This window comes from Giraffa tippelskirchi, chromosome 4, assembly GCF_054371585.1.
Source record: "Giraffa tippelskirchi isolate mGirTip1 chromosome 4, T2T-mGirTip1v1.2.pri, whole genome shotgun sequence".
Taxonomy (NCBI): Eukaryota; Metazoa; Chordata; class Mammalia; order Artiodactyla; family Giraffidae; genus Giraffa; species Giraffa tippelskirchi.
In genome coordinates, this window is record NC_137278.1 from 187,389,287 (window position 1) to 187,413,915 (window position 24,629).

Genomic DNA, 24,629 nt, shown 5'->3' on the forward strand with positions numbered 1-24,629 from the left:
ATTGTTCACATAGAGCCAGGAGGTTACCTTACAACTTTTCTTAGACCTTATGAAAGGTCTTTATTTTACTTTTAACCACAAGCCATACGTTCTATAAATTTCTAAAAATATTCAGTGGTATACAAAAAGGGCCAAATTAATATGGCAGTTCACCTCTTCTAAATCCCTAGAGCACAGGATTTATACAGATCTTTTTGTGAAGAGCCGTGTCTAACATGATGATGAGTAGATAATTTGTAATTATTTATTTGACAGAGACTGCTATTGGAAATTTTTTAAAATGCTGTGTTTTATATTAATAATTTTTCTACTTTTACAGGTATTGCAAAGAAAATAACAATGATATGATTGATTTGAGTTTAGCACTCAATAAAATATCCATCTTGGGTTAACACTCGATACAATATCCATCTTAGGTTTAAATAGAAGTCCCAATCAAAATCTCTTTCTGTAATTAGTACCTATAGGACATGTGTAATAAATTAGGTATTTTAAAATTACAAAATGTAAGAAACTTAAGAGCCTCTTGATGAAAGTGAAAGAGGAGAGTGAAAAAACTGGCTTAAAACACAACATTCAAAAAACGAAGATCATAGCATCCAGTCCCATCACTTCATGGTATCCAGTCCCATCACTTCATGACAAATAGATGGGGAAACAGTGGAAACAATGACAAACTTTATTTTCTTGGCTCCAAAAATCACTGCAGATGGTGACTGGCAGCCATGAAGTTAAAAGATGCTTGCTCCTTGGAAGAAAAGCTGTGACCAACCTAGACAGCATATTAAAAAGCAGAAACATTACATTGTCAACAAAGGTCCATCTAGTCAAAGCTATGATTTTTCCAGTAGTTATGTATGGATGAGAGAGTTGGACTATAAAGAAAGCTGAATGCTGAAGAATTGATGCTTGTGAACTGTGGTGTTGGAGAAAACTCTTGAGAGTCCCTTGGACTGCAAGGAGATCCAACCAGTCCATCCTAAAGGAAATCAGTCCTGAATATTCATTGGAAGGACTGATGTTGAAGCTAAAGCTCCAACACTTTGACCACCTGATGTGAAGAACTGACTCCTTGGAAAAGATCCTGATGCTGGGAAAGATTGAAGGTGGGAGGAGAAGGGGATGACAGAGGATGAGATGGTTGGATGGCATCACTGACTCAATGGACATGAAGTTTGAGCAAGCTCTGGGAGTTGGTGATGGACAGAAAGGCCCAGCGTGCTACAGTCCATGGGGTTGCAAAGAGTCAGACACGACTGAGTGACTGAACTGAACTGATTCTGCATTTATGATTCACTTTTATAAGCATATTTAGAGTGGTAGAAAAAGACAGAATTATTTTATATTGTTTTCTGCATGTATTCACTTTAAACCCCTAAGTTTAAATAGATTACTAAATCAGGTTGTGTCAATTTTAATACTTTTATTATCAAATACTGAGTCTTTTTCTCCTCAGATTTCATTTCCACTCTTTTAAAATTCAAATACTTCTAGTAATTTCATCTCTATATCCTGTTTTCAATTATTTTCTTAAAAATTATTTATAAGCTTTTGAAAATTCAGTTGCATTTTGTTTACCCACACATTGCACTAAAATTTAACTTTGAAAAAATTACCTCTATGCAAATATCATTGTTACTGAAAGAAACAAGGAAGGAATGAGTTGTTAGTTTATAGTTTCTTAAACATTGTGGGAGGTTATTTGCTGTTGTAGAGCAATATACACATCCATGTACATACACACGCAGACATACACACTTTCACACAGAAAAGTTATGTTGGGTGGCTCACAGGGAGATTACAAAATAACTTTAAATTGGTAAATTAGTCAAGTGGGTGGCATTATCAGTTAGTGAATATTGTCAAATTGCAATGCATAGGACTTTTACAATCACACTTTCATTTTGTTTAAAGGAGTTATTTTTTTTCCTCCCAGTTTGTATGCCCATAGTCTCCTTGAAAAATAAAACTCTGTACTTGACATTTTCAGATTCCCCTTATTCCATTTCCATTAAAGACAAGTCTGACTTTGGGAGCACTAAGAATTTTAGAGAATTGAATTCCAGAGAGAAACTCCTACTGGAATAAAATCTGCCTATCCAGGAACACAAAGGACAGCTTTTTCTCACCCCTTCTAAAGAAGAGCAAGAATAATGTCCCCTCTTGGGGTCTGCAGTAATTCTCTCATGGAACATTCATTTGCAGAAGCTGCTGAGTTAACTCTGAAGTCCCCCTTTCCCATAGCAAGTTGTCTATGAAGACAGTAAATTCAAGGGTTCATGATAATGGTGTCTCCCAAGATGCCAAGTAAAACGTAGCAAGTTCTCACACCCCATTTCAAACTCTCCTATGGATTGTTGATGGCAAGATGTGTGTATCTCGAAGAGGTCACCTCCAAGAAGTTTCTACAATGCAGCTAATACACAGACTAAACTGTGGCAATAAAGGCACTTTTCTGAGACTCTCCTTACCGGTACAATTAAAGTAGTAGTTGTCATTGTATATTGCAGTAGAATTAAGGAACTAAGACCCTATGTTAAAGGTAAAGGCTAGTAAATGAAATTATTAGTCTAAGTTCTTTAAAAAAAAGATACTTAGCTTTCCATAATACTTCCCACTTTTTGGAATAGGGCCTTTCATAAAAAAGGAAGCATGGGAGGAAGTAAGAAAGGAAAAAATGAAGAAAATTAAGAAGAGAGGGAATAAGGAAGCGGAGGAAGAAGGAAGGATTGAACGAATAAAGGAGTAAACAAATTTACATTACAGCTAGCTCATATGTCAAAGGAGTTACAAAAATGTTTTGTCCCCACACACATTAAGCTTTTACTTTTTGGTGATTTGATAATATTCCTGAATTTTCTCCTAATAAATGTTTTATTGGACTAAAATATAAAGCAGGATCCTCTATATGAAAGGAAATTGAACTGAAGCTATATCTATTGTTGGCAGTGAAGGGTTTCTTTGTGGGTTTTTTTCGGTTTGTTTTTTCCTCTTACTGAGTACTTTGTCATCAGCAGGAGGTCAATTTATGGTCTCTTTAAAATGGATAAATCCAACTGTTTATCTTTCTTTTCTGCTATACTTTTTAAACCTGCCTAAGAATAGTGAGAACAAACTTAATATACAGACTTCAAGAATGATTTTCTCTAAAGAGGATACTTTATGCCCCGAAGTGGGTCTCTAACTGATACTCATTTTCTAGGGATTGGTTTGTGACTCTATGTAACGCTAGCTCTTTTAATAGCCACAGGAAGAATTAGTTAAAAATTGACTTTGAATGTAATTCATTTGCTACAAAGTGGTCTTTCACACCCTGCTCTTCTCTTTCACTGACATCCACATTTTGCTTTCTAGTCCTTTGTTAAAAAATGACCTGCATAGCAAAAGCATGTGAGGAGAAGGATTTCTGCACACCATCATGCACACTATGGTGTTCCCAGCACTGTGCTGTTAATGCATCACTCTTGTCCTGAGCTGGATGTGGAGGGAGAGAGAGTTAAGAGGAACAGCTGGCTAAGGAGAGTCCCAGGGATGAGCACCCAGGGACCCTTACCTGGAAAGAAGAAAGCAACAGCTTTCATCATGTCTGGTCTCCTCTTGGCTCCCTGCACTCAGCTCCCAGGGATCAGCTTGTGGCTGGACATGCACTGACTGCTGTGTCACTGAACACAAACCCAACAGAGGTAAAACTGAAAGGAAAGTACTTTTCTTAATTATCTGCTCAAAGTTACATTAGTAATAGTTTGGGGTAAATAACCCTGCAGAGCTAAATTATAACCACACATTTCAAATTGGGCAAAATTGGTTTAAGTCTAGTTGTTAGTCCCCTGCTGCTGCTGCTGCTAAGTCATGTCAACCCCCTTTTAAATAGCCAAGGTTCACTTACTGTCTCCTGTCTAAAATTCCACCATGAATACCAAGAAAGGGAATCTTGCTACGATTTAATGAACATTTAAATCAGTGTTGAGGTCCTTTAAGCTTCTCTTAAGTTAGAAATTAAAAGGTCTTTGCTACAAGTAAAGGGCAGAACAGAGGTGGAATCTTCTGAATCACTACAGTATTTTACTCGTAAACAAATACTTTATATCTCCCATAAGCAAATTTTTCTAATACAGAAGAAACTTAGCTTTGGTGAAGTAAGATATATTTTCAACTCCTATTACAAATGCTTCACAATGCTTGTAGAAAGGAAAGATAATAATATCCACAATTAACTTCCTAGTTTAGAAAATGCTAATAGTTCCATTAATAAAGCAAGATCTTCACAAACTTTGATAAGGACTCACCTTTGCCAATATCATCTTGTCTCATATTCTTGATTACTAGCCCCTCGTTAGTAGATATAATAAAGAATGAAAACAGTTTCACCATTCAGCAGCTTTCGTAAGAAAGAAAATTTTGCCCAGAAAAAAGCAATTAAAAGATAGAAATTCGGGGCTTCCCCAGTGGCTCAGTGATAAAGAATCTGTCTGCCAGTGTAGGAGACATGAGTTCTGTCCCTGGCCCAGGAAGATCCTACATGCCTCCGGACTTAACTAACCCTGTGCACCACAACTTCTGAGTCTGTGCTCTGGAGCGTATCTTCTGCAACAAGAGAAGCCACTGCAGTAAGCCCATACACTGCGACTAGAGAGTCAGCCCTGCTTGCTACAGCTAGAGAAAAAGCCTGCACAGCAATGCTGACCCAGCACAGCCAAGGGAGGTTGGGGGGGAGGAGATATAGATTAAATAAATACTGCATCCAACAGTGATTTTCAGTGAATATTCATTGTATTCACAAAGTAGCTGAAAGTATAACTTCATGATAGTAAAGTAAACATATTTTAAACTTATTTTCTACTAGTGTCTTCTCAGGAGAGTCTGATACAGTAAAAAAAAAAAAAAAAAGTCTCTTAAGCCAATTGAGTCTACTTCCTCCAAGTGGAAAACTGGATAGAAACTAACATTTTTATCCTGTTAAAAGAGGTATTTGTCAATGCATATTTTTGGTAGTGATTCAAAAATTTTTGCTGAGAAAAAGTATTAATTTGTATAATACTTAAGCTCCTGTCTCAGAAAATGTCTCAGGGCCTTTAAAATTGCATAGTGAGTTAAACTCCAGTTATAAAGGCTCTAAATCCCTTAAGAATAATGACTAGAAACAGAAAAAGACAGTAATTTGAAGACTGAGTCACACAAAGTAGATCTCAAAGAGGGAGATGTTATTGGAGAAATAAAATTACAATGTTTCTGACATTTGCTTTAATTAAAACAAATGTATAAGTCTTCAGTTCAGTTGCTCAGTCATGTCTAGCTCTTTGTGACCCCATGAACTACAGCATCCCAGGCCTCCCTGTCCATCAACAACTCCCAGAGTTTACCCAAACTCATGTCCATTGAGTCAGTAATGCCATCCAACCATCTCATCCTCTGTCGTCCCCTTCTCCTCCTGCCCACAATCTTTCCCAGCATCAGGGTCTTTTCAAATGAGTCAGCTCTTCACATCAGGTGGCCAAAGTATTGGAGTTTCAGCTTCAACATCAGTCCTTCCAATGAACACCCAGAACTGATCTCCTTTAGGATGGACTGGTTGGATCTCCTTGAAGTCCAAGGGACTCTCAAGAGTCCTCTCCAACACCACAGTTCAAAAGCATCAATTCTTTGGTGCTCAGCTTTCTTTATAGTCCATCTCTCACATCCATACATGACTACTGGAAAAACCATAGCCTTGATTAGACGGACTCTTGTTGACAAAGTGATATCTCTGTTTTTTAATATGCTGTCCAGGTTGGTCATAACTTTTCTTCCAAGGAGTAAGCATCTGTTAATTTCATGGCTGCAGTCACCATCTGCAGTGATTTTGGAGCTCCCAAAAATAAAGTCAGCCACTGTTTCCCCATCTATATCCCATGAAGTGATGGGACCGGATGCCATGATCTTAGTTTTCTGAATGTTGAGATTTAAGCCAACTTTTTCACTCTCCTCTGTCACTTTCATCAACAGACTCTTTAGTTCTTCTACACTTCTGCTGTAAGAGTGGTGTCATCTGCATATCTGAGGTTATAAGTCTTCAGATAAATGCATTTAAAATTCTAGCTGTGATCAACTGAAAACCATTATAATTATCTTATGTGATGTTATTTTTCTGTATACAGAAGCTCAAATTCTGTTTATGATTGAATAAGGTAGAAGACATTAGCATCACGTTTGGTACAAAATAATCCCAAATATAACCCACTCCACTATCACATACTTTTATTACTTGTACATCTCTTCACCTATCACAGAAATTCAAAATGGCAATGATTGTATCAGTAAAGAAAATACACCTTCAAGTAAAAAAGGAAAACAAACATAATCTTAAATTTTCTGCTAACAGATTAATCCAAATACCTATGTATAGCTTTAGTTGTCCTCTGAAGCTTCAGACCCATAACTCCAATTTTCTTCTGGACTTCTTAAATCAGTGTTCCATTTGATTCATAACCAAACAATCCTGTCAAAGAAAATTCAACATCTTCTCAGTGTATGCTTTTGGTTATTGTGGTAAGTCAAAAGGTGCTATCTTGTAGATACACAAAGTATGTGTACGAGTGTGTGTGTACAGAACAGAGAGAAAGAGAGTCTGTTCTCTCAACAGCATCCTACTACAGGGTCTAATTTTGAAGAAAAAAAAATGAAGTTCTTTATATCTTAAGGTTGCAGAGTGCCAAAATGCTGAAATATTAGTGAATAGTTAAAGTTCATGTATTGAAATGAAAGAGGTAGAGGAAGTAAGACCAGGTTTTAGTTATGGCCATAATGTAGATGTTTACATTACTAAATGTGATTTTAGCATAGAAGATACCCTTAAGCAAGATCTTTATCTCACCAAAACAGGAGGAAAAAAAACAACAAATAAATAGAACATTGACTTAAATTTGTGGTGTATGTAAATACTTAACACTAGTCATAGCAAACACCCTCTTCCAACAACACAAGAGAAGACTCTACACTTGGACATAACCAGATGGTCAATACCAAAATCAGATTGCTTCTATTCTTTGCAGCCAAAGATGCAGAAGCTCTATACAGTCAGCAAAAACAAGACCAGGAGCTGACTGTGGCTAAGATCATGAACTCCTTATTGCCAAATTCATACTTAAATTGAAGAAAGCAGGGAAAACCATTAGACCATTCAGGTATGACCTAAATCAAATCCTTTAAGATTATACAGTGGAAGTGACAAAAATAGATCTGACAGAGTACCTGAAGAACTATAGATGGGGGTTCATGACATTGTACAGGACGCAGTGATCAAGACCATCTCCAAGAAAAAGAAATGCAAATAGGCAAAATGGTTGTCTGAGGAGGCCTTACAAATAGCTGTGAAAAGAAGAGAAGTGAAAGGCAAAGGAGAAAAGGAAAGGTACACCCATTTGAATGCACAGTTCCAAAGAACAGCAAAAGGAGATAAGAAAGCCTTACTCAGTGATCAATGCAAAGAAATAGAGGAAAACAATAGAATGGGAAAGACTAGAGATCTCTTCAAGAAAATTAGAGATACCAAGGGAACATTTCATGCAAAGATGGGCACCTTGAAGGACACAAATGGTATGGACATTAACAGAAGCAGAAGATATTAAGAAGAGGTGGCAAGAATACACATAAGAACTATACAAAAAAGATCTTCATGATCCAGATGACCATGATGGTGTGATCACTCACCTAGAGCTAGACATCCTGGAATGTGAAGTCAAGTGAGCCTTAGGAAGCATCACTACGAACAAAGCTAGTGGAGGTGATGGAATTCCAGTTGAGCTATCAAATCCTAAAAGATGATGCTGTTAAAGTGCCATACTCAACGTGCCAGCAAATTTGGAAAACTCACCAGTGGCCACAGGACTGGAAAAGTCAATTTTCATCTTTCCATTCCCAAAGAAAGGCAAGGCCAAAGAATGTTCAAACTACTGCACAACTGCACTCATCTCACATAGTAGCAAAGCAATGCTCAAAATTCTCCAAGCCAGGCTTTAACAGTATGTGAACCATGAACTTCCAGATGTTCAAGCTGGATTTAGAAAAGGCAGAGGAACTAGAGATCAAATTGTCAACATATGTTGGATCATCGAAAAAGCAAGAGAGTTCCAGAAAAACATCTACTTCTGCTTTATTGATTATGCTAAACCCTTTGACTGTGTGGGTCACCACAAACTGTGGGAAATTCTTAAAGAGATGGGAATACCAGACCACCTGACCTGCTTCCTGAGAAATCTGTATGCAGATCAACAAGCAACAGTTAGAATTGGACATAGAAAAACAGACTGGTTCCAAATAGGGAAAGGAATACATCAAGGCTGTATATTGTCACCCTGCTTATTTAACTTATATACAGAGTACATCATGAGAAATGCCAGGCTGGATGAAGCACAAGCTGGAATCAAGATTGCCAGAAGAAATATCAATAACCTCAGATATGCAGATGGCACCACCCTTATGGCAGAAAGTGAAGAAGAACTAAAGAGCCTTTGGATGAAAGTGAAAGAGGAGAGTCAAAAAGTTGGCTTAACGCTCAACATTCAGAAAACTAAAATCATGGCATCCAGTCCCATCACTTCATGGCAAATAGATGGGGAAACAGTGGCAATAGTGGCTGACTATTTTGGGGGGCTCCAAAATCACTGCAGATGGTGACTGCGGTCATGAAATAGCTTGCTCCTTGGAAGAAAAGCTGTGACCAACCTAGACAGCATATTTAAAAGCAGAGACATTACTTTGCAAAGGTCCATCTAGTCAAGGCTATGGTTTATCCAGTAGTCATGTATGAATGTGAGAGCTGGACTATCAAGAAAGCTAAGTGCCAAAGAATTGCTGCTTTTGAACTGTGGTGTTGAAGAAGACTCTTGAGAGTCCCTTGCACTGCAAGGAGATCCAACCAGGCAATCTTGAAGGAAATCAGTCCTGAATATTCATTGGAAGGACTGATGCTGAAGCTCCAATACTTTGGCCACCTCATGCGAAGAACTGACTCATTGGAAAAGGCCCTGATGCTGGGGAAGATTGAAGGCAGGAGGAGAAGGGGACGACAGAGGATGAGGTGGTTGGATGGCATCACCGACTCGATGAACATGATTTTGAGCAAGCTCCAGGAGATGGTCATGGACAGGGTGGGCTGGCGTGCTGTAGTTCATGGGGTCACAAAGAGTCGGACACTACTGAGCAACTGAACTGAACTAATATAAAATATAAAGTAATTCTTAATAAATGTTAATTATTATTTTATTATTGTTTGTGTCCTCACGTAAATCAGTGGAATTTTTATGAATGAGGTTACCTTGAAATATTTATACTTTTAGAGGTATAATCCAGGCAATGGAGATGTGAATCATGTTAAATAACTAAAGAAAGGAAAAGTTACTATTTAAAAGAGCTAGGATACTCCTGCTTGTCACAGATATTCTGAAGAAAATCACCATTTAGGGAAATTTCACCTGATACAATTGGCCATATCAACAATAGATAGTCAAAGGAAATTGGCTGCGTGATTCAAGGAACTTAAACTGGAGCTCTGTAACAAACTAGAGGGGTGATAAAGCTTGGGAAGTGGGACAGAGGTTAAAGACAGAGGGGACATATATACACCTATGGTTAATTCTTGTTGATGTATGGTAGAAATGGAAACAATATTATGAAGCAATTATCCTTCAATTAAAAATTAAAAAAACACCAAAAAAAAAAATTCTTTGAGAGTGTGGAGGAGAATCACCACATTTGATTTTCCAAATGGCATTTGGTTGAAATGTAAAAAGAAATTTTGTTAAGTATTGATGTTTCTCATTATGGCAATATAATATTGTAATTTGAGATAGAACTTTCTTCTGGAAAATTCTTAGGCAAGATTTACTTTCTACTTTGAAAAATCTTATGAAATATGACTAAACAAAGCTTTAAACATTATGCCAATGAAAAAGAGAAAAGGTTATATAGATTGTGAGTTCTCTCCATTTCAATAATTTTCCTTCTCATTTTTAATGAACATGTTACTCTTCAATAAAATAATGAAACAAACTAAAGAACCAAAAGTGTTGTAAATAGCCAACAATAGAGTTAAAAATACTAAGAGCATAATGAAAAGGGCTTCTGAAATTCTTTTTTAAAAAGGGTTAACTGAACCCATGTTAGAGTATAATGATGAATACAAATGGCTAGCTTTAGTACTTGGCTGAAATGACTAATAGAAGCAGAACTACTTATTTCATACTTCAGTGTTGTTTGTGAAAATGTAAAATAAGGTAATATAATGCAATGTTTGTGATAATGTAAGCAGCAGAAGTATAGGAAAAATTTATTTTATGCCAAAAGGGAAAATGAAGAGTAATGACTAAAAGTTATGAGAAGATACATATACTTTAACCTAGGAAATATAAATAATGGAATAGGGGTTTCAGTATTTCAAAATGGAATAGGGGTTCCACTTTTCAACCATGATGAAGTAATGATACTAAATGGCCATCCAGCCATAGTCAGCCCTAAAACTGGATAATTTTTATGAAACAGCCATTTCTATTCATTTGAGTGCTAAGTTGCTTCAGTCCTGTCTGACTCTTTGTGGTCTGTAGCCTGCCAGGCTCCATTGTCCAAGGGATTCTCCAGGCAAGAATACTTGAGCGGGTTGCCATCTCTTCCTCCACGGGGTCTTCCAGACCCAAGGATCAAGCCTCTGGCGTCTACTTCACTGGCAGGCAGGTTCTTTACTACTAGCTTTGCTGCCCATTCGTTTGAGCATAGGCAGCATACAATTGTGAACCTGTAGGGAGAAAATAACCAAAAACCAGATGAACTCTACTAATGCCCTAGCTTTCTGAATGGAATTAATTACTGGACCCTGGCACAACCAGAAGTGGCATAAGCATGGCTTCATAATCTTGCCAAATTGAATACACAGAAATTGGAGATTAGCAAGGCTTAGAGACCTGGTATTTGGAAGGCAGAGTACTGACAAAGAGAAAGCTACTCAGAGAAAGAGCTCCAAAGATCTGCAAGTGTCACCCCTATTCCTTGGCTGAATGCTAAATTATGCATGCACAGAATGACTCCACAAGGCCAGACAAAGAATAACTATTAAGGAAATACAACTACCACAGAGCCGTAAAATGGAAAACTTCCAGAACACTCATAGGATTGGAAAAGTGGTGATTTAACCAGATTGGAGAAACCTCATGGAACATAACTGGCATTTGTAGAGATGCCAAAAGGGCCATACATTAGGAGTGAAACTAAATTAATCATAGTGTAGAATGTCTCTAGACCTTACCAGTGGTTCTTTTAATCTTTTAGAATGACTACATGAATAGTTCTTTTAAGAGGATAAAACAATACTGAATGTATGTGCACCTATTATGTGGGGTCATTATACATAAAACAAAGCTGACAGGAAAAAATACCTAAATCTACAATTTTGACTGAATTATTTCACTTTTTTCTCTCTTAGAATTTGGTAAACTAATCACAGAGAAAACAAGCAAAGAAATTTGTATGAGACTATCAACCCAAATGTTCTAACTTGTATTAATAAAGCTTTATACCCAACAACAATGGGATACACATTTTTCTCAAGTGTTCATGGAACATTGGCTAGGAGAGTTCATATACGGGACCATAAAACAAGTTGCAATAAAATTAAATGAAATATTCTAAAACATTGACTCTTCACAAGAGAATTAAATTAGAAATCAATGACAAAATATCTTAGAAAAGCCAGAAATATTAGAACCTGAACAAAATACTCTAAATAACCTGTGTATCAAAGAAATAACAGGAGAAATTAGAACATACTTTGAACTTAATGGTATTGAATATTGTACATTAAAATTTGTGGATGTAGCCCAAACAGTGCTTATAGGAAACTTAATATGCCTCAGTGATGAGACTGAAAAAAGAATAATATGAAATTGTATGGTCTAAATTTTTACCTTAAAGAGTTTGAATAAGAACAAATGAAATTTACATTTAGCAAAAGAAAGGAAAATAAATATAACATTAGAAATCAATAAAATAGTGGGAAAAATTTGGGAAAAATCAGTGAAACCAAAAGCACTTTCTTTGAAAGAATCACTAAAATTAATAAAAATCTAGCTATACTGGTGAAAGGAAAAGTAGAAAAAGACCCACAAATTACCAATGACAGAATTGAAAAGTAGGACATCACAAGAGAAACTATATGTATTGAAATGATAATAAAGAACTAGTGAAAAAGTTAAGCAAACTCAACAACTTAGTTAAAATGGACACATTTCTTGAAAGACACAAATTAACTAAATTTACATAAGTAATAGCTTGTTTTACTTTGTATTACCTAAATGATTCGTAACAGTAAATTTAAAATATTACCCCTAAGAAAGAAAAAAAAATCCAGGACAAAATTCCTTTCCTAGTCAATTCTGTTAATTTTTTAAAAATAAAAACATTACAATTCTTACATAAACATTTTCATAACATACAATGGTAGGGATATTTTCCAATTCCATTGAATGTATTATAAGAAAAATGCTAATATGTATTACAAGAAAAATGTTAATATTCCTCATTAACACTGGTAAATCGTAACAAAATATTAGCAATTCCATCCAGCATTCATTACAAGGAATATACATTATGACAAAATCAGTTTTATCATAGGAATGTAAGGTTATTTCTATATTTGAAAATCAGTATAATTCACTAAACTAATGCACTTATATTTAACATCGTATTAGAGATTCTAGAGTGCAGTTTAAAGGGGAAAAAAGATAAAATGCTATAGAATATACCATGATAAAGATAAAATGGTATACAATAAATAAAATTATTTGCACATGGTATAACTGTGTACATCAGTTCAGTTCAGTCACTCAGTCATGTCCGATGCTTTGCGACCCCATGGACCACAGTACGCCAGATCTCCCTGTCCATCACCAACTCCCAGAGTTTACCCAAACTCATGCCCATTGAGTCAGTGATGCCATCTTACCATCTCATCCTCTTTCGTCCCCTTCTCCTCCTGCCTTCAATCTTTCCCAGCATCAGGGTCTTTCCCAATGAGTCAGTTCTTCACATCAGGTGGCCAAAGTATTGGAGCTTCAGCATCAGTCCTTCCAATGAATATTCAGGACTGATTTCCTTTAGGATGGAATGGCTGGATCCCCTTGCAGTCCAAGGGGCTCTCAAGAGTCTTCTCCAACACCACAGTTCAAAAGCATCAATTCTTTGGCACTCAGCTTTCTTTATAGTCCAACACTCACATCCATACATGACTACTGGAAAAACCATAGCCTTGACTAGACGGACCTTTGTTGGCAAAGTAACGTCTCTGTTTTTTAATATGCTGTTCAGGTTGGTCATAACTTTCCTTCCAAGGAGTAAGGATCTTTTAATTTCATGGCTGCAGTCACCATCTGCAGTGATTTTGGAGCCCCCCAAAATAAAGTCAGCCATTGTTTCCCTATCTATTTGCCATGAAGTGATTGGACCAGATGCCATGATCTTAGTTTTCTGAATGTTGAGCTTTAAGCCAACTTTTTGACTCTATTCTTTCACTTTCATCAAGAGGCTCTTTAGTTCTTCTACACTTCTGCCATAAGGGTGGTGTCATCTGCATATCTGAGGTTATTGATATTTCTCCCAACAATCTTGATTCCAGCTTGTGCTTCATCCAGCCCAGTGTTTCTCATGATGTACTCTGCATGTAAGTTAAATAAGCAGGGTGACAGTATACAGCCTTGATGTACTCCTTTCCTGATTTGGAACCAGTCTGTTGTTCCATGTCCAGTTCTAGCTGTTGCTTCTTGACCTGCATATAGATTTCTCAAGAGGCAGGTCAGGTGGTCTGGTATTCCCATCTCTTTCAGAATTTTCCACAGTTAATTATGATTCACACAGTCAAAGGCTTTGACATAGTCAATAAAACAGAAATAGACTGTGTACATGTAAGAATGCTAAAATTTACTAATGAAAATAAGCAAATAGTGAAATTAGCAAGGTCAAATGAAACAAGGCCAGTATACACAAATACATTTTATTTGTAAGAAAAATTATGTTAAAAAATGTAAAATCTTTACTAAAATATAAGCAACAGATATAAGCTAAAAAATATATGCAAGGTGATATTTTTAATAGAAAAGTCACAAAATGTTGCTGAGGGATATTAAAGAGAGCCTAAATAGTTGAAATTATATGTGATGATCATGCAACTTTTAAAGGTATCGATTTTCCCTTAGTCAATCTAAAGAGAACTACATAGAAATATAGAGAGAGATCTATAGAAACCATAGATCTCTATAGGAACCATAGATCTCTATAGGAACCAGAGATAAAATTGCCAACATCTGTTGGATTATCGAAAAAGCAAGAGAATTCCAGTAAAAATCTACTCCTGCTTTATTGATTATGCTCTAACCTTTGACTGTTTGGATCACAACAAACTGTGGAAAATTCTTAAAGAGATGGAATACCAGATCACCTTACCTGCCTCCTCAGAAATCTGTGTGCAGGTCAAGAAGCAACAGTTAGAACCAGGTATGGAACAACAAACTAGTTTCAAATTGGGAACGGAGTACTTCAAGGCTGTATATTGTCACCCTGCTTATTTAACTTATATGCAGAGTACATCATGTGAAATGCTGGGCTGGATGAAGCACAAGCTGGAATCAAGATTGCCAGGAAAAATATCAATAACTTCAGATACACAGGTGATACCACCCTTTATGGCAGAAACCGAAGAGGAACTAACATACCTCTTGAAAGTGAAAGAGGAGAGTGAAAAGGCTGGCTTAAAACTCAACATTCAAAAAATGAAGATCATGGCATCCGGTCCCATCATTTCATGGCAAATAGATGGGGAAAGAGTGGAAACAGTGACAGACTTTATTTATTTGGGGGCTCCAAAATCACTGCAGATGGTGACTGCAGCCATGAAATTAAAAAACGCTTACTCCTTGGAAGAAAAGCTATGACCAACCTAGATAGCATATTAAAAAGCAGAGACATTACCTTCCTGACAATGGTCCATCTGGTCAAAACTATTGTTTTTCCAGTAGTCATGTATGGATGTGAGAGCAGGACTCTAAAGAAAGCTGAGTGTGGAAGAATTGATGCTTTTGAACTGTGGTATTGAAGACTCTTGAGAGTCCCCTGGACTCTCAAGGAAATCAGTCCTGAATATTCAATGGGAGGACTGATACTGAAGCTGAAGCTCCGATACTTTGGCTACCTGATGAGAAGAAGGGACTCATTGGGAAAGACCCTGGTGCTGAGAAAGATCGAAAGCAGGAGGAGAAGGGGATGACAGAGGATGAGATGGTTGGATGGACATCTCATAGTCCAACTGATACAAATTTAAGAGTTGATTAATTTATTAATTTCTGTGTCAAAGTTGCAGGAATTTGTTAGGGTTTCATTGTCTCTATAGATCAGTTCAGTTCAGTTCAGTCTCTCAGTCATGTCCAACTTTTGCGACCCTATGGAATGCAGCACACCAGGCCTCCCTGTCCTTCATCATCTCCTGGAGCTTACTCAAACTCATGCCCATCAAGTTGGTGATGCCATCCAACCATCTCATCCTCTGTTGTCCCCTTCTCCTCCTGCCTTCAATCTTTCCCAGCATCAGGGTCTTTTCCAATGAATCAGTCTATCGTATCAAGTGGCCAAAGTATTGGAGCTTCAGCTTCAACATCAGTCCTTCCAGTGAATATTCAGGACTGATTTCCTGTACGATTGAGTGGTTTGATCTTGACAGTGCTCATAATCTAGACTCAATCTTGAAAGAGGGAGATATATGTGGAAGACTTATATTTTCTGAATTCAATATTTAATATAAAGCTGTGGTAACGAAGACAATGTGGTTTTCAGATAAGATATATGGAGATCAATAAAATGGGATAGAACAGTGTCCTGGTAGAGTCATGCACAGAAATAGCCTATCATTTTCTACAAATGAGCAAAGGAAATTTAGCAGGGAAAGAAAATCTTTCAACAAACTGTGCTGGAATATTATGAATATCATACTGAAAAATAATAAAATTTTATCATTCATAAAAATTAAAGCGAATGATAGCTCTAAATATGAGAGCTAAAAATATAAAAACCCAGGAAACAATCTAAGAGAATATTTATACAACTTTTTGGTATAAAAAAAATTTCTTAGCATGAAAGGAACTAACCACAAAAGAAAAATAATTGATTAGTTTGACTTCTTTAAAATTAAAAACATTTATCAAAAATTACTATAAATGAAATAAAAAGACAATCCATAGATTAAGAGAAAATATTACCTGTGCTTATATCTGTCAGATATCTTGTATTCATAGTGTCCAAAGAAATATTATACTTAAATAAAAAAAAATCCAATTTCTTTATATGAAATCAAGCAGCAAACATTTGAATAAATACTTCATGAAAGGAGTTATATAAATAGCCAATAAACATGTGACAAGGAGCTTAATATCATAGGTGGTTAGGGAAAGATACATTAAAACTACAATATGTTACTACTACGCATATACTAGAATAGGTAAACTTGGAGAGATTGAATATACCAGCTGTTGGTGAGGCTTAAAGCAAGTGGCGCTCTTAGCTGGTGGATTTTGACAAGGTTTAACGACTCAGTCTTCATCACCTTTTCTTTCCATATTCCCTTTCATGTTTACCTATCTTCTTTATGTTATAAAATTAGCACTGAGTATAAGAGAAATCAATAACTGAGAGTTTATGTTTGAATACATCAGTATATGGGGGGCTTTCCTGGTGGCTCAGAGGCTAAAGCGTCTGCCTGCAATGTGGGAGACCTGGGTTCGATCCCTGGGTTGGGAAGATCCTTTGGAGAAGGAAATGGCAACCCACTCCAGTATTCTTGCCTGGAGAATCCCATGGACGGAGGAGCCTGGTGGGCTACAGTCCACGGGGTCGCAAAGAGTCGGACGTGACTGAGTGACTTCAGTTTCAGGTTCAGTATATGGGGGCTCTAGTCATGGGAATAAGTCAAACAAGTTAAGTATCTTAACATATTCAGTAACTTTCTGCCTCCTCTCCTTCTGATTGTATTTTTTATTTACAGAAAAACTATGATCCAGACTCTGTGAAAGAAATGTCAAGTTTAAAAAGTTATTAACACAGAAGTTTACCAAGTATGGTCTGGGTGTCACACAGATGCCAAAAGTAATATTTCTATATGGAAAAGATGACCCAGCTGTACTGAGGTGAGTCAGAACTCATGATAAATCTATCTTTTCTCATAACAACCACATGATCAGAAACACCTGATTCAGTCTCACAGTCTCAAGGCAGTGAGAGTCTCAAAGTGACAGCCTCAAAGCAATTTCTTTTTTTTTTTTTTGGTCCCTAATTGAAGCCTATTTCAAACGGTACAGATTTTAGGTTGGTTATTTTTTTGTCTCAACATTTTAAACATTTTGTACTACTCTCTTACTTGAAGTTTCTGAGGAGAAGTAGGATGTAACACTCTTTATTTTTGCTTTTCTATAAATAAGATGTTTTTTCCCTTGGTCTTTCAGGATATTTTTCTTTATATTTTATTTTCTGTAGTTTAAATATAATATGCCTAGGTGTAAATTTTTTTAATATAGTTATTTTGCTTGCTGTACTTTGAACTTCCACGATCTGTGCTGACATTAATTTGTTTCAAATATTTTCTTCTGTTTCTTTTTTCTCTTTCTGGCATCCCGATTATGCATATGCTATAACTTTTTCAGTTGTACCACAGTCCTTGGATATTCTGTGTTGTGTTTTTTTTTTTTTTTTTAAGTTGTCATTCTTTACTTTTGGGTTTTTTTCAAGGTTCTATTTATTCGTGTTGTAGCTTGGATTTTTTTTCATCAGCTCTGCCTAGTCTATTATAGGCATTCTTCTTTCCTGTTACAGTGGTTTTGATCCCTAACATTTCTTTTCTGGATTTTTTTTTTTTTAGTATTTCCATCTCTCTGCTTACATTTCCCATCTATTCTTGCATGCTGTCTTCTCTACATGTTAGAACCCCTAGCAAATTAATTATAGTTGTTTTAAACTCTCAATCTGATAATTTCAACATCACTACCATGTTTGGTTTAGATACTCTGTCTCTTCAGACTGTATTTTTTGCCTTTTAATTTTTGTTTGAGCACCAGACATGGTGAACTTGGTAAAATGAACTATTGTAAATAAATGTTTATTAATGTGATGGTGAAGTGTAAGGGCAGTGGAGACATTTTATAGTCTTTTAGTTGACTAAGTCTCAGTCTTTGGATAAACCTATGTCTCTGCAGGTGAACTTCACACGTGTGTTTCTCCCTTTTGTTTGTCTGTTTGTTTTCCTCTCCCTTTAGGTGGGACAAGATAGCTAAAGCATGTTGGAGTTGGGTTTTTCCCTTTCCCCATTTAGGTTCTGATAATACCCCAGCAAATTAGGCTCTGGTTTACTAGTTCCCTCTTAGGGCAAGCCTTGTTAAGAAGAGCAGAGTGCTTTGAAGTATTTCACATGGTTCCCTTCTCCTCTCTGTCAGAAGCAGGAGAATATTCATCTCCTGTATCTACCATGGAAACTTGGTTGAGCTCTTGGAGGTAAATCTCATAGTTCTGTGAAGCCCCTGCTATGACTAGATCTCTTTGGAGTTTTGGACTCAGAGTTGTCCACAGTAAGTCTTCAGTGATTTGTTGATTACAGCTCAGTTTCCCACACTGTTTAATAAGTTTTTAGATATCTTCAGACCATGACATTCAATGATGTATGCATTCATTTGGTATAATAAACTAACAATTACTTGAATTTTGAAGCAATATAATCCTAATTCTGCTATTGTTTGATCTTAAAATTTTTATTTCTGAAAAATGGACATAATAGTAATTTTGCAAGGAACAATGAATATAATATTTATTATTCTCACTGCAACAAACAATTCAGAGCAGGAATTAATGACCACATGAGGATGCCAGAATAGGGTGCTGTCTTAAAACTATCCTTACATTGTTATTTGATTAATTTCAGAATCAATTTTTAAAAAAATAATATGAGGAAAAATATATCAGAATTGGATGAAATATTTATGAAAGAAAATTAAACAGTCTCAAGTGGGGCTGACTGAGTGTTAAATGTGTACATAATTTACATTTGTACTTGAAATAGTATTAATCAAGTTTTATCTTTTAAAAGTAAAAAATAAATTTAAGAAAATATAAATTAATTTGGAAATTCCATTGCCTTCCAGTGTTATTACAATTTTCATAGAGCTTGTTCTTTAAAAAGCCCTTTGGAATAAAACTGTTTCACAACTTGGAAAATATCATTCAGCTTTGCTCTTTGGCTTGGGATTTTCCCATCACTTTTGAATTGTCTTTCTTGCTTCCCAAGATCACCTGGCTTTTGACAATAAGAATGGGTGATCCTCCTGGGTAAAATTCACACAGACCAAATGGCTTGACAGTTTGAACTTACTCTGCCTTTCAACTTCTCCTTCCACCTGTCTCTTTTATAAAATCCCCAGGGATGCACAAATTTCACCGTTACTATGTGAAGATGTGTTTGGGGGAAAAGAGGAAAAAAGTGCTTTTTCGCTTATAGTGGAACATGACTAAATTATACAGTGGAACTTATGAAAAATGTAAAAATAAACTGTTAAGAGATAAATATTACTCTACTTTGTGTAGAAGAAAATTTATATGGCTACTACATAAAACTCCCCACTATTTATCTAAGATTATTTTAGCAACCTTAGGAGTTAGTTTAGTTGTTGTAGACACTGAAAAATTACTGTGAGAGAAAATACAAATATTTATTTTATCATCATTTTGCTAGTATTCATTCCCTTTTTCATTAGAAGCATAACATAGTTGGGGTATCAAACTCAATATTTTTTCCTAGCTCGAAATGAGTTGGAGAGTATTTGTTGCATGAGGTAAATAATGGACTAGCTCTCAAAGGATACTTTTGGACTTGGACCTAATATAGTGGCCTGCAAACTGAAAAAAAAAAAAATGTGTTCATGTTATTTTTCATCATCATCATCATCATTATTATTATTATCCTCATCAGCTGACCATTATTTAATTCTTACTTTACCTGAGGTGCTGTTTTCAGTGCTGTGTATCTATTAATGTATCTAAACTTTATGTCATAGACTTCTGTGTGTACCTCTAATACCATCCTTTTCTTCTGGCTTTCCTTTATTACACAGTCCCTGTGAGTGTCCTTATCTAAGTCCATGGCTTCCGTAGACCTTTAGATATGATGCATAGTGTAACTCTAGCCCAGACAGCATTTTTGAACTGGAAAATTTCTAACAAACTACCTACTGAACATCTCCATCTGGATGATATACGGCCATCCCAGCTAAAACATCCTTCTGCTCTATGTATCTGTTATCCTGGTCCCTGGACAGCACACATCAAGCCACTCAAAACAAGAATTGTATCATTTCATTCTACATGCCTTGGTGTTTTTAAGTTTTAACATTAATTGTTCTTTAATTTCAATCAATTCAAAGTAATACCATCTTTTTTGCTTATCCTTGAGTTTCCATCCCCACTGCAGATGTTTTAAGCAAATACTTTTCCTTCTGTACCCTGGAAGCCATATTTCCCAGGTGGTGCTAATGGCAGAAATCCACCTGCTAATGCAAGAGACACAAGAGACAAAGGTTTAATCCCTGAGTAGGGAAGATCCCCTGGAATAGGAAATGGCAACCCTCTCCAATATTATTGCCTGGAAAAGTCCATGGACAGAGAAGCCTGGCAGACTACAGTCCATGGGATCACAAGCAGTCGAACACGACTTATTGACTAATTGCTATCCTTATGCACCTTGAAAGCAATATTATTTAGCTGGTAAGTGTGAAAATGCTGGATTCAAGTCACTCATGGTCCCAGGTTCCATTTTCATGGTCCCAGGTTCCATTTGCATGCTGCCTAATGTGTGACCTTGGACAAGTTTCTTAACCTCTATAAGAGGGGTATAGCAATCTTTATCAATCTAACAAGATGTAGGAAAAATGACAAAGAAAGTAAAAAAATAAACTGATAGTAAATAAGAAACTTAAAATGAGATGCTAAAATAAGTCCAATATATCAACAAATAAAGGTGGGAGGCTAAATTTAGTTTTAAAAAGTCAGAGATTATAAGATTACATTTTAAAATATTCTTGCTAACAAGAAACATGCCTGGAACAGAATGAAACATAAAGGGATATAAAAACTACACCATGAAATATCAACAGTAGAATTACTGATGTATCCTCATAAATACCACTAAATCATGAATGAAATTTAAAATTTTGTCTCTCTTTGTTTTCTATATCAGTCAGATTTCTGTGTGAATTTATAGATACTCAATTGAAAATTCTTAAAACACAGAACGTATTGATTTATGTAACAGGAAAGTTTAGTCATGGATTTGACTTAGACATGGCTGTACCCAGAGGCTTAAATGCTGGGGTTGTTCTCTCCATCTTTTAGATCCTGTTCTCTTCATGTTGTTTTAATGCAGCAGATAGATTATCTCCACATCGCAGGAAAGATATCCACTGTCAGCCCCATTCATAACCTGCCAGCTTACTAATTCTCACAGTTAAAACAGAAAAGAGACTTTTCTCTTCCCATGCCCATATAGCAACCCTGGAAAACACTCTATTTGGACTTGCCAGTGGTAAGTCTATAGATTATTCCTGCTGACTGGGACACATGCCCAACTGACTATAAGTGAAACGAGGCACTGTGATTGACATAACCACTTGGATCAGGTGTATTTTGTAGGATGGAGTATTGAGTAAAAAAAAAAATGTTTATACTATACCTTTTTTTATTGACTGTGGTTATACTAAGACAGTAAGTGGCAAAACCAGTATGTGCACCTGTAAAAAGGATCTGGAAAGCTCTGTGTTTAAAATAGTCTATAGGTCTGTGGGACAAAAGAATACTCCTGTGGCTTACATAGGACTAACCCAATTCACAGTGAATTATTTAGATAAAAATGTTAGTTTATTTAGCTTATTATTTCTGTAAGATTTTTATTTAGGATCCTGTGACAACAGTAGACAGATGACCTCTAGCTTATGACTATCTTCTCCTTAGATTAATAACTAAAATTTATTTAGAAATTAAAAGAAAATGTAAATGAATTGAACTTTAAATTATTCTTTTTGGTTGTAGGCATTAGTCTTTAATTCTAACAGAAGGAGCTAAAGGATGCCTATAGATTACAATAAAATATAGCAGTTAAAGGAAGAAAGGTCAGCAAAAGGGTAAAATTGAAGTCATATAGCATGGAGCATGAAAGTTTATACTAATCTGTCCTATCTAAAAAAGCTTTTCTGGAATAAGAATCCTAGACTAGAAATCAATTACAGAAAGGAAAACTGGAAAAGTCTCAAGTATATGGAGACTAAACTTGAAGGTACCGAACAACCAATGAATCAAAGAAGACATAAACAAGAAAAAGTAAATGATATGTTGAGGCAAATTAAAATGGTAATATAATAACAAAAACTTAGGGTATGGCAAAAACAGTTCTAAGTGGGAAGTTTATGGTAATAAATGCCTACATTAAGGAAAAAAGACTCAAAAAATAGTCTAGCTAGATTCCTCAAAAAAAAGTAGAAAAAAAAAAGAACAAACTTAGCCCAAAGTTAGCAGAAGGAAAGAAATAAAGGGTCAGAGTAAAACTTAAAAAATATATAAAGACTTAAAAGACAATAGAAAAAAAATCAATGTAACTAATGGGTGTTTTTTTTAAATATATAGACACCATTAGCTAGACTCAACAAGAAAAAAGAGGACTAAAATAAAATAGTAAATAAAAGAAGGGACATTACAACTGATATTGCAGAAATACAAATGATGATAAGAGAGTGCTAGGAAAAATTATGGGCTTCCCTGGTGGCTCAGATGGTAAGGAATCTGCCTGAAATACAGGAGACCTGCATTCAATTATACACCAATATAGATAACCTAGAGGAAAGGATAAATTCCTAGAAATATATATTCTTTCAAGACTGAATTATTAAGAAATAGAAAATCTGAATATAGCAATAAATATTGGGTTGGCCAAAAAAATTCATTTGGTTAATTAATATGTTGTTAATAAAATGCTTGGTGAAAATGAAAAATGTCTTTTATTTTTACTTAAAAACTGAATGAACCTTTTGGCCTACCCAGTATATATGGAGGCTAAATCATATCAAAAGCTTCTTAACAAAGTAATGCCCAGGACCAGATGACTTCATGAATGAATTCTACAGAATATTTAATCAGGAGTTACTATCTGTCCTTCTCAAACTGTTGCAAAATATGTAAGAGGAGGGCACACTACTAAACTCATTTATGAGGCCAGCATCACCCGATACCAAAAGTAGACAGGGAGATACAAGAACAGTGTAGACTAGTATGCCTGATAGATATAGATGCAAAAATTCTCAACAAAATATTAGTAAGCTGAAATCAGCAAAAAAAAATCATACACCATGTTTCATTGGAATTTATTCTAGGGATGCAAGGAGATGCTTCAATATCCAGAAATTAACCATTATGATACATCACATTAGCTAAATGAAGGATAAAAATTATAATTACCTTAATAAATGCAGAAAAAACTTTGAGAAAATTCAAATTTTATTTATGACTAAAATCTCTCAGCCAACTTGGAATAGAGGTAATGTACCTAAACATAATAACTGCTGTTCTGGAAAAAGAAAAAAAAGATTCCTCTCAAAATATTACTGCTCATTGACAGTGTACCTGGTCACCCAAGAGCTTTGATGGAAATGTACAAAGAGATTCATGTTGCTTTCATGCTTGTTAACACAGCATCCATTCTGTAGCCCATGGATTAAGGAGTAAATTTAACCATGAAATTTTATTATTTAAGAAATACATTTTGTAAGACTGTTGTAATACTGCCATAGGTGGTATTTCGTCTTGATGGATCTGGGCAAAGTCAACGGAAAAGCTTCTGGAAAGGATCCACCATTCTAGATGCCATTAAGAAGACATTTCATATTCATGAGAAGATGTCAAAATATCAACACTTAAGGAGGTTGGAAGAAAGTGATTCCATCCTCATGGATGATTTTGAGAGGTTTCAGTGGAGGAAATAACTCCAGATGTGGTGGAAATAGCAAGAGAATTGGAATTAAAAGTAGAGCCTGAAGATGTGACTCTAATTTTGAACACATAAAGAAGATATGATGTCTATGTGTAATGGAATTTTATTCATCCATGAGAAAGAAGGAAATCCCATTTGCTAAAACATGGATGGATCTTGAGGGCATTATGCTAAGTGGATATAGCCAGACAGAGAAAGACAAATACTATGTGATCTCACTTATAAGTAAAATCTAGAGAAAAGTCAAACCTGTAGAAACAGATATTTAAAAATGTTTGGCAGAGGCTGGGAGGTAGGGGATATAGGGTCCTGTATAATGCAGGTGATTAGAAAAGACATACAAATATTCAGAATAAGGTCTCAGAATTGAATATATAACATGATAGCTGTATTTGATAACACTGCTATGTATAATTAAAGTTTACTAACATAATAAAATTTAAATATCCCACCAATAAAATATATTTAATATATCTGTAAGGAGATTGATGAATGTGGGGAAAAAATAATGTAAATACTTTTAAGATTCTAAAAGCAAAAAAAAAAAAGATTC

The 24,629-nt window shown here is 35.6% G+C and overlaps 1 long non-coding RNA gene across 1 annotated transcript in view; it reads left to right on the forward strand.

Moving 5' to 3' along the window:
* LOC145503581 (uncharacterized) overlaps positions 1–24,629 on the forward strand; it is a 217,037-nt gene that overhangs the window by 62,699 nt on the left and 129,709 nt on the right. The window contains exon 5 of the long non-coding RNA XR_014051574.1: positions 17,048–17,189. This is a non-coding gene — a long non-coding RNA (uncharacterized LOC145503581). The remainder of the gene's footprint in view (positions 1–17,047; positions 17,190–24,629) is intronic.